General features: G+C 50.8%; 1 long non-coding RNA gene across 11 annotated transcripts in view; it reads right to left on the reverse strand.

Moving 5' to 3' along the window:
- Positions 1-4915: 4915 nt before the first annotated feature.
- LOC308581600 overlaps positions 4916-12272 on the reverse strand; it is a 150130-nt gene continuing 142773 nt past the window's right edge. For all 11 annotated transcript variants that reach the window (XR_014005123.1, XR_014005124.1, XR_014005125.1 and 8 more), the window contains one exon: positions 4916-4998. This is a non-coding gene — a long non-coding RNA (uncharacterized lncRNA). The remainder of the gene's footprint in view (positions 4999-12272) is intronic.

The raw sequence follows: 12272 nt of genomic DNA on the forward strand, positions 1-12272 counted from the left end.
TCTTCTCCGATAAAGAAAACAATGCCCGACCTGAAGAATTTGGAGCAAATGATTCAGCAGATGAAACACAGCCCAGAATAACTAAGGAGATAGTACAAGAATACTTGGCTAGTTTAGATGTATTCAAGTCTCCAGGGCCAGATGAACTGCATCCAAGAGTATTAAAAGAACTGGCAGATGTGATCTCAGAACCAATGGCAGTCATCTTTGAGAATTCCTGGAGAACAGGCGAAGTCCCGGCAGACTGGAGGAGGGCAAATGTTGTCCCTATTTTCAAAAAGGGGAAAAGAGAGGACCCAAATAATTACCGCCCAGTCAGTCTGACATCAATACCAGGGAAGATTCTGGAGCAGATCATTAAGCAAACAGTCTGTGAGCACCTAGAAAGGAATGCTGTGATCACCAATAGTCAGCATGGATTTCTGAAAAATAAGTCATGTCAGACTAACCTGATCTCATTTTTTGGCAGAATTACAAGCCTGGTAGATGAAGGGAACGCAGTGGATGTAGCCTACCTTGATTTCAGCAAGGCATTTGACAAGGTGCCCCATGATATTCTTATAAAGAAGCTGGTAAAATGCGGACTTGACTATGCTACCACTCAGTGGATTTGTAACTGGCTGACTGACCAAACCCAAAGGGTGCTCATCAATGGTTCCTCTTCATCCTGGAGAAGAGTGACTAGTGGGGTGCCACAGGGTTCTGTCTTGGGCCCGGTCTTATTCAACATCTTTATCAACGACTTGGATGATGGACTCAAGGGCATCCTGATCAAATTTGCAGATGACACCAAACTGGGAGGGGTGGCTAACACCCCAGAGGACAGGATCACACTTCAAAACAACCTTGACAGATTAGAGAACTGGGCCAAAACAAACAAGATGAACTTTAACAGGGAGAAATGTAAAGTATTGCACTTGGGCAAAAAAAATGAGAGGCACAAATACAAGATGGGTGACACCTGGCTTGAGAGCAGTACATGTGAAAAGGATCTAGGAGTCTTGGTTGACCACAAACTTGACATGAGTCAACAGTGTGACGCGGCAGCTAAAAAAGCCAATGCAATTCTGGGCTGCATCAATAGGAGTATAGCATCTAGATCAAGGGAAGTAATAGTGTCACTGTATTCTGCTCTGGTGAGACCTCACTTGGAGTGCTGTGTCCAGTTCTGGGCACCACAGTTCAAGAAGGACACTGACAAACTGGAACGTGTCCAGAGGAGGGCAACCAAAATGGTCAAAGGCCTGGAAACGATGCCTTATGAGGAACGGCTAAGGGAGCTGGGCATGTTTAGCCTGGAGAAGAGGAGGTTAAGGGGTGATATGATAGCCATGTTCAAATATATAAAAGGATGTCATATAGAGGAGGGAGAAAGGTTGTTTTCTGCTGCTCCAGAGAAGCGGACACGGAGCAATGGATCCAAACTACAAGACCTAAACTTCCACCTAAACATTAGGAAGAACTTCCTGACAGTAAGAGCTGTTTGACAGTGGAATTTGCTGCCAAGGAGTGTGGTGGAGTCTCCTACTTTGGAGGTCTTTAAGCAGAGGCTTGACAACCATATGTCAGGAGTGCTCTGATGGTGTTTCCTGCTTGGCAGGGGGTTGGACTCGATGGCCCTTGTGGTCTCTTCCAACTCTATGATTCTATGATTCCAGGAAGGAGCAGGACTTGACTGCTTGATCACCTCTCATCTACTCATGTTATATTCTCCAAAACCTCAACTTCCCTTCCCTCAAGCTGGGAAACATGCCTACAGAGTGAGTCCACCTGGCTCCTGGGAAGGTTGTTAACTGAGCAAGTGATCCAAGAAACAGTTGACCCTCTTGTTGTGTTATGGAGGGATAGATGTAAAATATGAGTAGGGTTCTGGGTATGGATGAGGTGAGGGTTCACTCACTCAAGTTCCTGCTCTTCCCCAAGATGTAGTATTGGAAACTCATACCACAGCCATAAGGTGCACTTTTAGAATTGTATTACTGAACATGCAAACCAGCTATATAGTTTGATGGTGGCAATTGTGTTATGGTAATGCTGTGCACTGGCTCTAATAAGGGTATTGTTCACATGACGTGTGTCATAGTGCAGGCCTGCATGGTATCAGTTGAAGGTATTTCACCATTAAATGCAAGTTGATTTGGGCCTGTGTAGTACCTTTATTTGACACCAGACAGTGGTTTGAAAGCCACAATGAGCTATGATTTATAGTGATGGGAGTGAGCCAAATCGAGCCTTCCCACGAGCTTGAATTCTCCATCCCCCTCCTCCTCTCCTTTTGGCATGGCTGTGAAGAAGAGGCTGGAAGCTTCCCTCTTAAATTAACTGAAGTGTATTATGTTGGAGTGTTTAAATGCATGTGCAAAGTCACCCTAACATACCGTTTCTATATATTGATCTGTAAACTAAACTTCATATCCTGAGGCTATCAAGTGCTTAAGAAATGTTTATTCCTTTCTAAGCTTTGACCTGTTAGCAAGATATATCAACTCTGACAGTTGGGTTGTCCTATTGATTGATAGATATGCCCTGTTCCCTCCAAGGAATAAGGAGAGGAGACCGAGTCTGGGATACTGGGTGAAGAAGGGTAGCTGACCTGCTGCTGTGTACAGAGCATGAAAAGTCATCTCCCCACCCCAGCCCCCCAAGGCAGTCCAGGTGCAGTGCAAGGCAAGCCAAACAACAAGCAATAAATATATAGGATAATGTTTGCACTCCATTTCTATTATTTTATGGGGAAAGAGTAAAACCTGGCTCAAGAAACAATCCCCCCAAAACACCCCATGTGGAAAGTGGGAGAGCTGGAGAAGACATGGCTGAAGACTGTGGAGATCAGCCTTCTACTGAGTACTATGGCATGGCATTGCCACAACAACAGGGCTCAATGGGTGAATTTCTACACTGCTCGGGGTCCATGATCAGGTTAAACAAGCATTTGAGTCTACATTAAGGGCAGGATCCAATTAGTGAATCCCATCACCAGAAGCCCTGTCTAAGGACGTCCCCTACAGATCCTGTTCTTCAACGTTTCTCAGACTTTTATTAGTGGTGGAAATAAAATGGTTACTCCATTGTTGCTTCTGGGGGACATCCAAGCTTTTTTTCTATCTAGACTGGATTGTGCTACTGCTGCTTTATAAAATTAATATTATTATTTGATTTGACTAATGTTATATTGCCAGTTCTTAAGAGTATTATTATTTGCTTTTAAGATTCTGAGATTGAGTGGGATGAAGAAAATCCATTCTGCACAAATTGAGATGTATCTAAAAATCATAAAATCAGACTATGAGATGGTAGATTAATCACCACATCAATAGTCTACCTATTGTAGTGAGATTAATTTTATGCTAAGTGCCATCTATGTTTCGTCAAAAATTTTTTAAGGCAAAATATTTTTCTCCCTTCCCTTTCAATGTGGTTTCTACTCTTGGTTCCTGATTCCCACTCCTAGTAGGCACCACAAGCTTGTCCTGCTACTCACTTACTCCTGAAGCTTTAGTGACAGCCCTCCATCACCTGTTAGCACTCCAGCTCATCCCCTGCTCACAAACCCCTTCCTCTTAAAAGAGGTTCTGATGAGAAAGCTGGGATGGGCCAGATTTACAACAATTCCAGGGACTTGCGCCCAGAGACACTTGACAGATTTGAACTACACCCAGGCTCAATATTTTTTCCCCTGCACACGACTGATTCTCCAGGCAGTTTTTTGTAATGGTGCAAAGGTACCTCAAGGACTTTGTCCACAGCACTTGAATCTACCCAGTGCCCTGCTGGCATCAGCTACCTAACCTTTATAATGAGATGTGATCCTTATCTGTGTGGAATCTCCATGTGCAGGCCGGAAGCAGCAGCCTCGTGCTTTGAGGCAGCCACAATGGGCAGGGAGCCTTGCATTCAGGGTGTAATGTATTTTTAATTACATCTTTTGAATGCCCTTGATGGAGATTTTCCAGTCCATCACCTCCACCCTTTGTCAGTGTTAATGGATTGCATTGATTATGTGATTTGTAAATTTTGCTAATGGTACACATAGCATGGTAGAATTTAATCTTCTAATTGATTTAATTGATTACATTTTGAATTTTATTAGGGTCCAGGCATTGTTCAAGATATCAAATATTCAAGGAGGGCATATTCTAGTCTTACATCAGAATTTTAAAGCAGCATGTGCATAAGGCTCTTAAAAAATACTACAGTGATTAAACCTTAGGTGCCTTTTCGAACTACAGCAGCTTACTCCTACATTCATTCTAGCAGTAAAGTGCTTTGCTTCTGTACTGTTTGCTTTGCCACGCCAGTGGGAAGCAAAGGATTGTTCTTCCTTGCTGCTCTGTCCCTAAACGGCATCAACCAGGGGAGTATAGGGTGGGTTCTGCCCTTGAAAAGGACAACTAGGAGAAATAGGTACACTCTGCTCCAAAAGCATTCACGCTGTGGGCTGAATTACCTGTCATGCTTGTATTTCCCTAAATGTGTGCATCAGCTGTGGCAGCAGCAGGATTTTCAAAATAGTATCAGCAAGTAGAAGGTGGATGCCTTACCTTTCCTAAGCCCCCTGGTCTCCTACTGCAAATACTCCCCAGGCTCTTTTACCAACCATTGGCCTTCATCTGGTCTTGGAAAATAGCTTTGGGGAAGCAGTAAGATATCTGGCATGGGCCTGCACAGGGGAGAACTGGCGCCTGTCTTTCTCTGGAAATGAATGTTTGTTTGTTGCATTTCTATCCCACTGTTTCCTCCAAGAAGATCAGGGGGGCTAACAAGGTTCTCTCCCTCCTCTTTTAATCCCTACAACAAGCCTGTGAGGTAGGTAAGGCTGAGAAGCAGTGGCTGCCCCCCAGGCTCACCCAGGGAGCTCCATGGCTGAGCGGGGATTTGAACTCTAGAGATTTTGGGATTTGTACCCTATGCTTTATTCTCACCTCCTCCTGGGCCTTGACAGTCATTCCCATACTGCGGGCTCTACTTTTCTCCTCTCCCTTTTCTCTGGCTGAGGGACTGTTGGAAACAAAATGGTGGAGGGAGAAGGAAGCATTATTTGGTTTTGCTTCACATGAACATAAGACCCTTGTGTTCAACACCAGATTGAGGCCCCTTCAGCTGGAGACTTTTCTTCCAATGCCAGAAAATAGGTTTCTTAAAACACCAGTGGGATACGAGGTATTTGTAGCAAATACCCAGTATTCCCAGACTCAGCTCAATGCACCTTCTAGACCCCTGGAGCCTCTGGGTTGAGTTGGAATGAAAGAGAAGGCAGCTGCCCAGCCTGGCTGAGCTGGGAGATCACTACAGGGAAAGGCAGGAAAGGGTGACTAGTTTAGCGCAGCAGAAGAGCCCTCGGGATCTCCTCCTGCTAATCCCCTCTTGTCCTTCCCAAATGCAGTCACACTGTGTTCAGCTAGCAAATGCTAAGCAAGCTCTTCTGCAGATTAAACAGCCTGTTGACGGCGAAAGAGGAAAACGAATTAGACTTGCTACTTTCATGTGACCAGAAAGCTGCGGCCTGTTTTATTCTCATTTGTGTAAGGAGAGACAAAGAGGCAAACTGCCGAAGTTCAAAGGTGAGTCACCATTGCCTCTAAAAGCTGACCTGCACGCATTGTCACCCACTAGCCATGTTTGGTGAGCCAAAGGAGGCTCAATCAACTCCCTTGTTTTGCTGCCTGCTTGGGAATGAAGAGCCACGAGGCAGAACCGATGGATTCCAGTCCACGTGGTGCATCCTAATTGGCACAGGCTTGCCTGAAAGGGAACCTCTGCATTTCCCAGGCACACCCACTCCTCTGCAATAAATATGAAACCACCCCATGAGAGATTGTCAAGGTTGGTCCTTTTCCAGCAGGGGCACCACTGCTGATCTGGTGGCAGAGGCTCCCTCATAATTTTAAAATGATCTGAAGCGGAGGAGGGCCTTTATGCCAGGATCATCTCAGGAATTTTTTTTTAAAAAATGGATCTTGGGGAAATATACCTGGCAAGGCTTATCTGGGCCTGGGCCATACTCAGCTGCCCTCTTTAGTTTGGGCGGCTACAGCTTTCCTGAAATGCATCAGTATGCTCACCGGACTGAACAGCAATGCCTGCATTTAGCGGTGCACATCTATGGGCTGATACTAGTTCCCCAGCTTTTGCTGAGCCCAGCCGCCTCCTTGATTTCACAGCCACTTACAATGCAAGAGACTTTATCCAAATATGGAAAGGCGGGGTGGGCTGGGTTCAGTCATATTTAAGTAAATAAATGTACGAAATCTCTGGACAATCTGTGGAGATACACCTTGAGGGCTCATAATATAGGACGGTGGAGAAGAAAACACCAGTCAAATTGGGGCTCATACTGCCGTCAGTGCTTCAGGAAGGTGTGAACACACTGAGCCTTTCTGACCATACCAAAGGAAGTCTGAATGCAGGCAGAGAACACTTCGTTTTCTTGAATATAAATCAGGTGTTGGGTCAGCCAGGCAAAGGTCTGGCCTGGCTAGTCCCATTTCCGACTGCAAGTGTGGGCTAACATGATGGGATGCTTGTACATAGCAAAAAACAACAACATATCATATTTACCATTTGGGAACAGCCCAAACAGAAGCACCCCCTAGCATGAAAGGGAAAAGGGATCTGGCCTAGCCTTCTCCCTTAGGATGACCACTCTTTATATGGAGGGATTTTATTCAGTTATTTTGTTTGGAGACCCAACCTGCAGTCTGAGGTAGCACAGCTCAAGCACAGAATCACCACCTCCGTTAAGCCTCCAGCAGCCTCTATGAGGCACAGATAGGGGTTGGGGAAGAGAGCGGTTGAATGGTGTCAGGGGTTCAGGAGCAGAGGCAAGGGCAAGGGAGGAAACAGAGAGCGAGGGGGAGGAGGCAGAAGAAAAGATGAGTGATGACGACGACCCGAGATCTCCGAGTCTTTCCAGTGAATCAGAAGATTCACAGAAAGGAGCACCAGTGGTCAGGGCAAGGGGGGAGCCTAGGGGGACACCCCAGGAAGATAGAGCCAGAGGGGACTCAGAGGAGAGCAGTTGGAAATCGGGACCAGCGTCACAGCCAGAGAGCAGGGAAGAGGAGGAGCGCCAGAGATCAAGCGCTGGCAGCTCGCAACAGGGGGGAGGGCATGAGTCAGGAGTGGCCACACCTCCATCGGGGAGCGAAGAAACGGTCAGACGGAAAGTGGAAGGTTGGGCGCGCGCGCCAAGTTCAAATGCACAGGAAAGTGACGCAGTAGGCAGCCAGGAAAGGGAGCCAGGTCCTAAAGCCCGGCGCAAGGAGACAGGGAGTTCCGGGGGGTCGGCGTCAGAAGAATCCCGGAAGGAAGAGACCCCGGGGGGCAGAGGGACCCAGAGGAGAGCAGTCAGGCGGAAAAGGTGGAGCAGGGCTAGGATATTAAGTTGGTGCACAAGGGGCGGAGACTCAGACGGAGCTTCGCCGATCTAGCCATTAGACGTAGAGTTGCACGCAGCAGCTTGGGAATGGAAACTGTAACTCAATAAAGACTTTTACTTAATGACCGCTGGCTAGCGTGATCCTCTGTGAGCTAGGATCTTGAAGCAGCTCTGACAGTAAGCTCCGTCTCCAAAATTGTGGGCATCTACAGCCTCGAGGAGAGGAGAGAAGCAGGTGCCTACTAGCTAGCTCACGAACGGCAGACAACATGACGGCTGAGCAGCAGATAGAGGAACTCAGAAAAGCAGTGTCACAACTGAATGCCGAGGCTCTCGCATCCAGGAAGAGAGAGGAGGAGGCAGCTGCCGCCTGCAGGGATCTCCAGGTCAGGTTGGACATGCTTACGAAGCACGGGCAACTGACACCCAGACAGGAGGGAATTGGGTTGGCGAGACGAACAGGCGGTCTGGTCTCTCACTTCGATGGGAACCTGCAGCAATACCCCAACTTTAGAGCAGATGTAATGTGCGCACTGGAACTGCTGAAAAAAGACTTTAGAGATGAGCAAGAGAAAGTGGGGTTCATCATGTCCCATTTGCATGGGGAAGCTAAAGCATGGCTGCGCAATTTGTGGAGGGATAAGGATCCGGCGCTCCAAAATGCGGATGCCTTTATTAAAGCGATGGATGGGTGTTTCTTATCAAGCATTGACGTGGATCTTGCTCGGCAGCAGATACATGGACTGAAACAAGGGAGGGCCAGCGTAAGGCAGTATCATGCCCGCTTTTTCGCTTTGGTCAGTGCTCTGGAATGGGACAGGGATTCGGCCCCTGTAAGAGACCTGTTTTGGGAGGGATTGCACGGCTCTGTTAAAGATGAAATTGCGAGGGGGGAGAGACCCCGGACCACGCAGGAGATCGTTCAGAGGGCGCTAGCCGTGGGGGTGCGGCTGGAGGAACGTCCGTGGAGCAGGGACGAAGGGCGTGGAGGGCACGAACCAGCCAGGGGCTCCTCCTTCCTTCCCAGAGAAGCAGCGCGTGCGCAATCCACGCCTCCGCCAGGAGGAGGAGTGGAACCTATGGAGGTTGGAAGTGCAAGGGCTCAATCAGCAGCCAGAGCCCTAGCACCGACAACAGTGAAAGCGAAGCCTCCTAGAGGGAACAGGAAGTGTTACATCTGCGAGGATCCAGGGCATATGGCGAAAGAGTGTCCCCGGAGGCTCCACAAGCACACTGCAGCCTCAGCAATGGTAACTGCAGCAACGCAACAAGGAGGACCACAGCAGGGAAACGACGATGTCTGGCTGGAGGAAGAGGCAATGGGGCCCAGCCAGACGTGTCAGTGAAGAAGTCCCCGGAGATTTCACAGCCCATGGACCCCCTCCCGCCCAAACCAGTAGTGAGGCTCACCGCATCGCTCCAGCTGCCCAATGGAATCACCATGGACGTGCCGCTCACCATTGACTCGGGAAGCAATGCGGACTTTATAGGGCAAGACTTTGTAGACCGGCACGCTATACAGTTGCTGCCGGCCACGCTGCCCCTGCAGGTGGTCACGGTGGATGGCAGGGAGCTGCTAGGGGGGCAAGTGGTGAAGCAGACGCCACCAATGGTGATGCGCCTTGGGAATCACAAGGAAATCATCAGCTTCAACGTCACTCAACTATCGGACACGCCCATTGTATTGGGCATGAGTTGGCTGGACAAGCACAGCCCAACGCTGGCTTGGTACCAGAGGCAGCTGACCTTCGGCTCTTCCTTTTGTGCTGAACACTGCATCGTCCCCCGGCAGGAAGGAGAGGAAGAGGAGTCTCAGCTGCTTCTAGGCACGCTGCAAGCGATTCCCCACAAGTACGCAGAATTTTTGGAGGTTTTCTGCGAGAAGGAGGCAGACAGGCTACCCCCCCCACAGACCATATGACTGCAAAATTGACCTGCTGCCGGGGGCGGCGCTGCCTAAAGGGAAGCTGTATTCCATGTCTGAGGACGAACTGCAGGAACTCAAAGAGTTCATAGATCATAATTTGGAGCGCGGTTTCATCCGGGAGTCCAAGGCAGCGGGGGGCAGTCCTGTATTCTTTGTTAAGAAGCGGGACACGCCCCAAAAAAGACTTGTGGTGGACTATCGCATCTTAAACAGTGTGACCAAGCCATCGGACTTCCCCATGCCCCGAATCGACGACCTCCTCGCAAAGGTACGGAAGGGCAGCGTGTTCACCAAGTTAGACCTGCGAGGGGCGTACAACCTCATTCGCATGCGGGAAGGGGATGAGTGGAAGACAGCCATGTTCACGCCGCTGGGCACCTACGAATATAGAGTTATGCCTTTTGGATTGCAAAATGGCTCCCACGTTTTTCAAGCGTTCATGCATCACGTGTTGGCGGGGCTCCTCTACAAGACGTGCGTCTGTTTCTTAGATGACATCCTGATCTTTTCGGAATCGCAGCAGGAGCATGACAGACACGTCAAAGAAGTGCTAAGCAGGCTACAGCAGCATAGGCTCTACGCCAAGCTGGAGAAGTGCCAATTCGACGTGACGGAGGTGGATTTTCTGGGCTACAAGTTGTCTGACAAGGGGCTCGCCATGGACAGCGCCAAGGTTCGAGCGGTGTTGGACTGGAAGAGCCCACGCAACCGGAAGGAGGTCCAACGGTTTGTCGGCTTCGCGAACTTCTATCGCAAGTTTATCAAAGGCTTCGCTATGCAGACAGCGGCCATCACGGACACGCTTAGCTCCAAAAAAAAGAAGTTCATCTGGACAGAGCAGGCGGAGCAGTCCTTTCAGGCACTCAAGCGTCTCTTCGCGTCGGAAGAGCAGCTGCTGCATGTCGACCCCAGCAGGCCGATGAGGGTGGAGACAGACGCCTCGGACAGAGCCGTGGGAGCAGTCCTGCTGCAGAAAGACCCGCAGGGGGTTTGGCGGCCGGGAGCGTTTTACTCCAGGAAGCTCAGCAAGTCCGAACAGAACTACACCATCTGGGACAGGGAGTTGCTGGCCATTCAGGCAGCATTCAAAGCATGGAGGCACTTCCTGATCGGCGCCAAGCACACGGTGCAGGTCTGCACGGACCACAAGAATCTGGAGCACTGGCGCACGGCACAGTTCCTGAACCAAAGGCAGATACGTTGGGCTGAGTTCTTTGCGAACTTCGACTTCCGAATAGAGTATGTCCCGGGGGACACCAACATCATGGCGGACGCTCTCTCTCGTAAGCCACAATATCTGGAGGACGCCAAGCCAGCGGCCGCCATGCACATCTTCGCACCAACAGTGTGGGCGTGCGCTGCGGCAACAGTGGACCTGGAGGCGGTGCGGCGAGCGTTGCAGGATGACTCCTTCGCGCAAGCGAAGATGGCAGAGGTGCACAGGGGCACGGCAGCGACCGACGAGTTCCAGCTGCGAGATGGATTGCTCATCCGTAAAGGAGCCATCTACGTGCCGGGAGACGAACTTCGCGCCAAGGTACAGCAGCAGCTGCACGACGCGCCCACTGCCGGGCACTTTGGCAAGGAGAAGACGGTGGAATTAGTCGCCAGGGACTTCTGGTGGCCCGGAATGAGAGGGGAGGTCGCGGACTACGTGGCGAGGTGTGACACCTGCCAGAGGGCCAAACCAGTGCACAAACCGCCGGCCGGACTGTTGGAACCGCTGCAAACTCCGGTCGAACCATGGGAGAGGGTGGCCCTGGACTTTGTCATGGATCTGCCCAGCTCGAGGGGCAAGACGGCCGTGCTGGTGGTGGTGGACTTGTTCTCCAAGATGGCACATTTCATTCCGTGTGCCAAGGTGGCCACGGCGGAGCAAACCGCCAAACTGTTCATAGACCACGTGTTCAAGGTTCACGGTCTGCCACGGTCTATTCTGTCTGACCGGGGGCGACAGTTCATCTCGAATTTCTGGCAGAAGCTGATGGGCTTCCTGAACGTCAAGATCAACCTGGCGTCGGCGAGACACCCGCAGACCAACGGGCAGGCGGAGCGGGTCAATGCCATCATGCAGCAGTACCTGAGATGTTATGCGAATCAATAGCCTGCGACGTGGGTGGATTACCTGCCGCTCGCCGAGTTTGCCTACAACAACACGAAGCACGTGTCCACGGGGGTCACGCCGTTCTTCGCTAACAACGGGAGGCACCCCAGAACCTTCCCGGGACTGGAAAGGATGGGGGAGGGGGAGCCGCAGACAGCAGATGCGTTCGCGTCGGAGTTGCAGGAGGTCCACGATCAGCTGCGGCGACACCTGGAGCTGGCCAAACATGCATACAAGGTGCAAGCGGACAAACACAGAAGGGTTGGCGAAGAGATCCATGTGGGAGACTGGGTCTGGTTAGCAGCCCACGCAGTGCCGGCCAGGTCGTTGGCCAAGAAGAAGCTGGGGCATAAGCAACTGGGGCCCTACCAAGTCGAAGAGCAGGTCAACCCGGTGGCTTTCAGGCTGGCGCTTCCGGAGGGTTCCAGAATGCATCCGGTGTTCCACAGATCGGTGCTCACCCCCTACAAGGCACCGCACAGGTTTCAGGAACCCGGAACGGCACCGAGTCCGCTCAGAGAAGGAACCGGGCACGCGGGAGTGGCACAGAAGGAACGCATCAACGAAGTCACGGAGATTTTGGACTCCAGATGGGGGGAAGAAGGGGTAGAATACCTTCTCGCCAAGGAGGGCACCCCGGCCAGTGCGAACAGCTGGGTGCCGGGCTACGCCTTGGACGAACCTCTGCTCAAAGACGAGTTTCATGCCCTCTTCCCACATAGACCAATGCCAGCCGAATTTTTCGACGACTGGCTTTTCACGCCAACGCTTTCTGCCAGCACGTTCCGGGGGTTCGACTCGGACGAGGACCCGATACGAGACGCCCGTTCCCCGGAGGGGTCACCCTCGGGATCTGCCTCAGA

The sequence above is a fragment of the Podarcis bocagei genome (assembly GCF_964188305.1).
Source record: "Podarcis bocagei genome assembly, chromosome: 1".
Taxonomy (NCBI): Eukaryota; Metazoa; Chordata; class Lepidosauria; order Squamata; family Lacertidae; genus Podarcis; species Podarcis bocagei.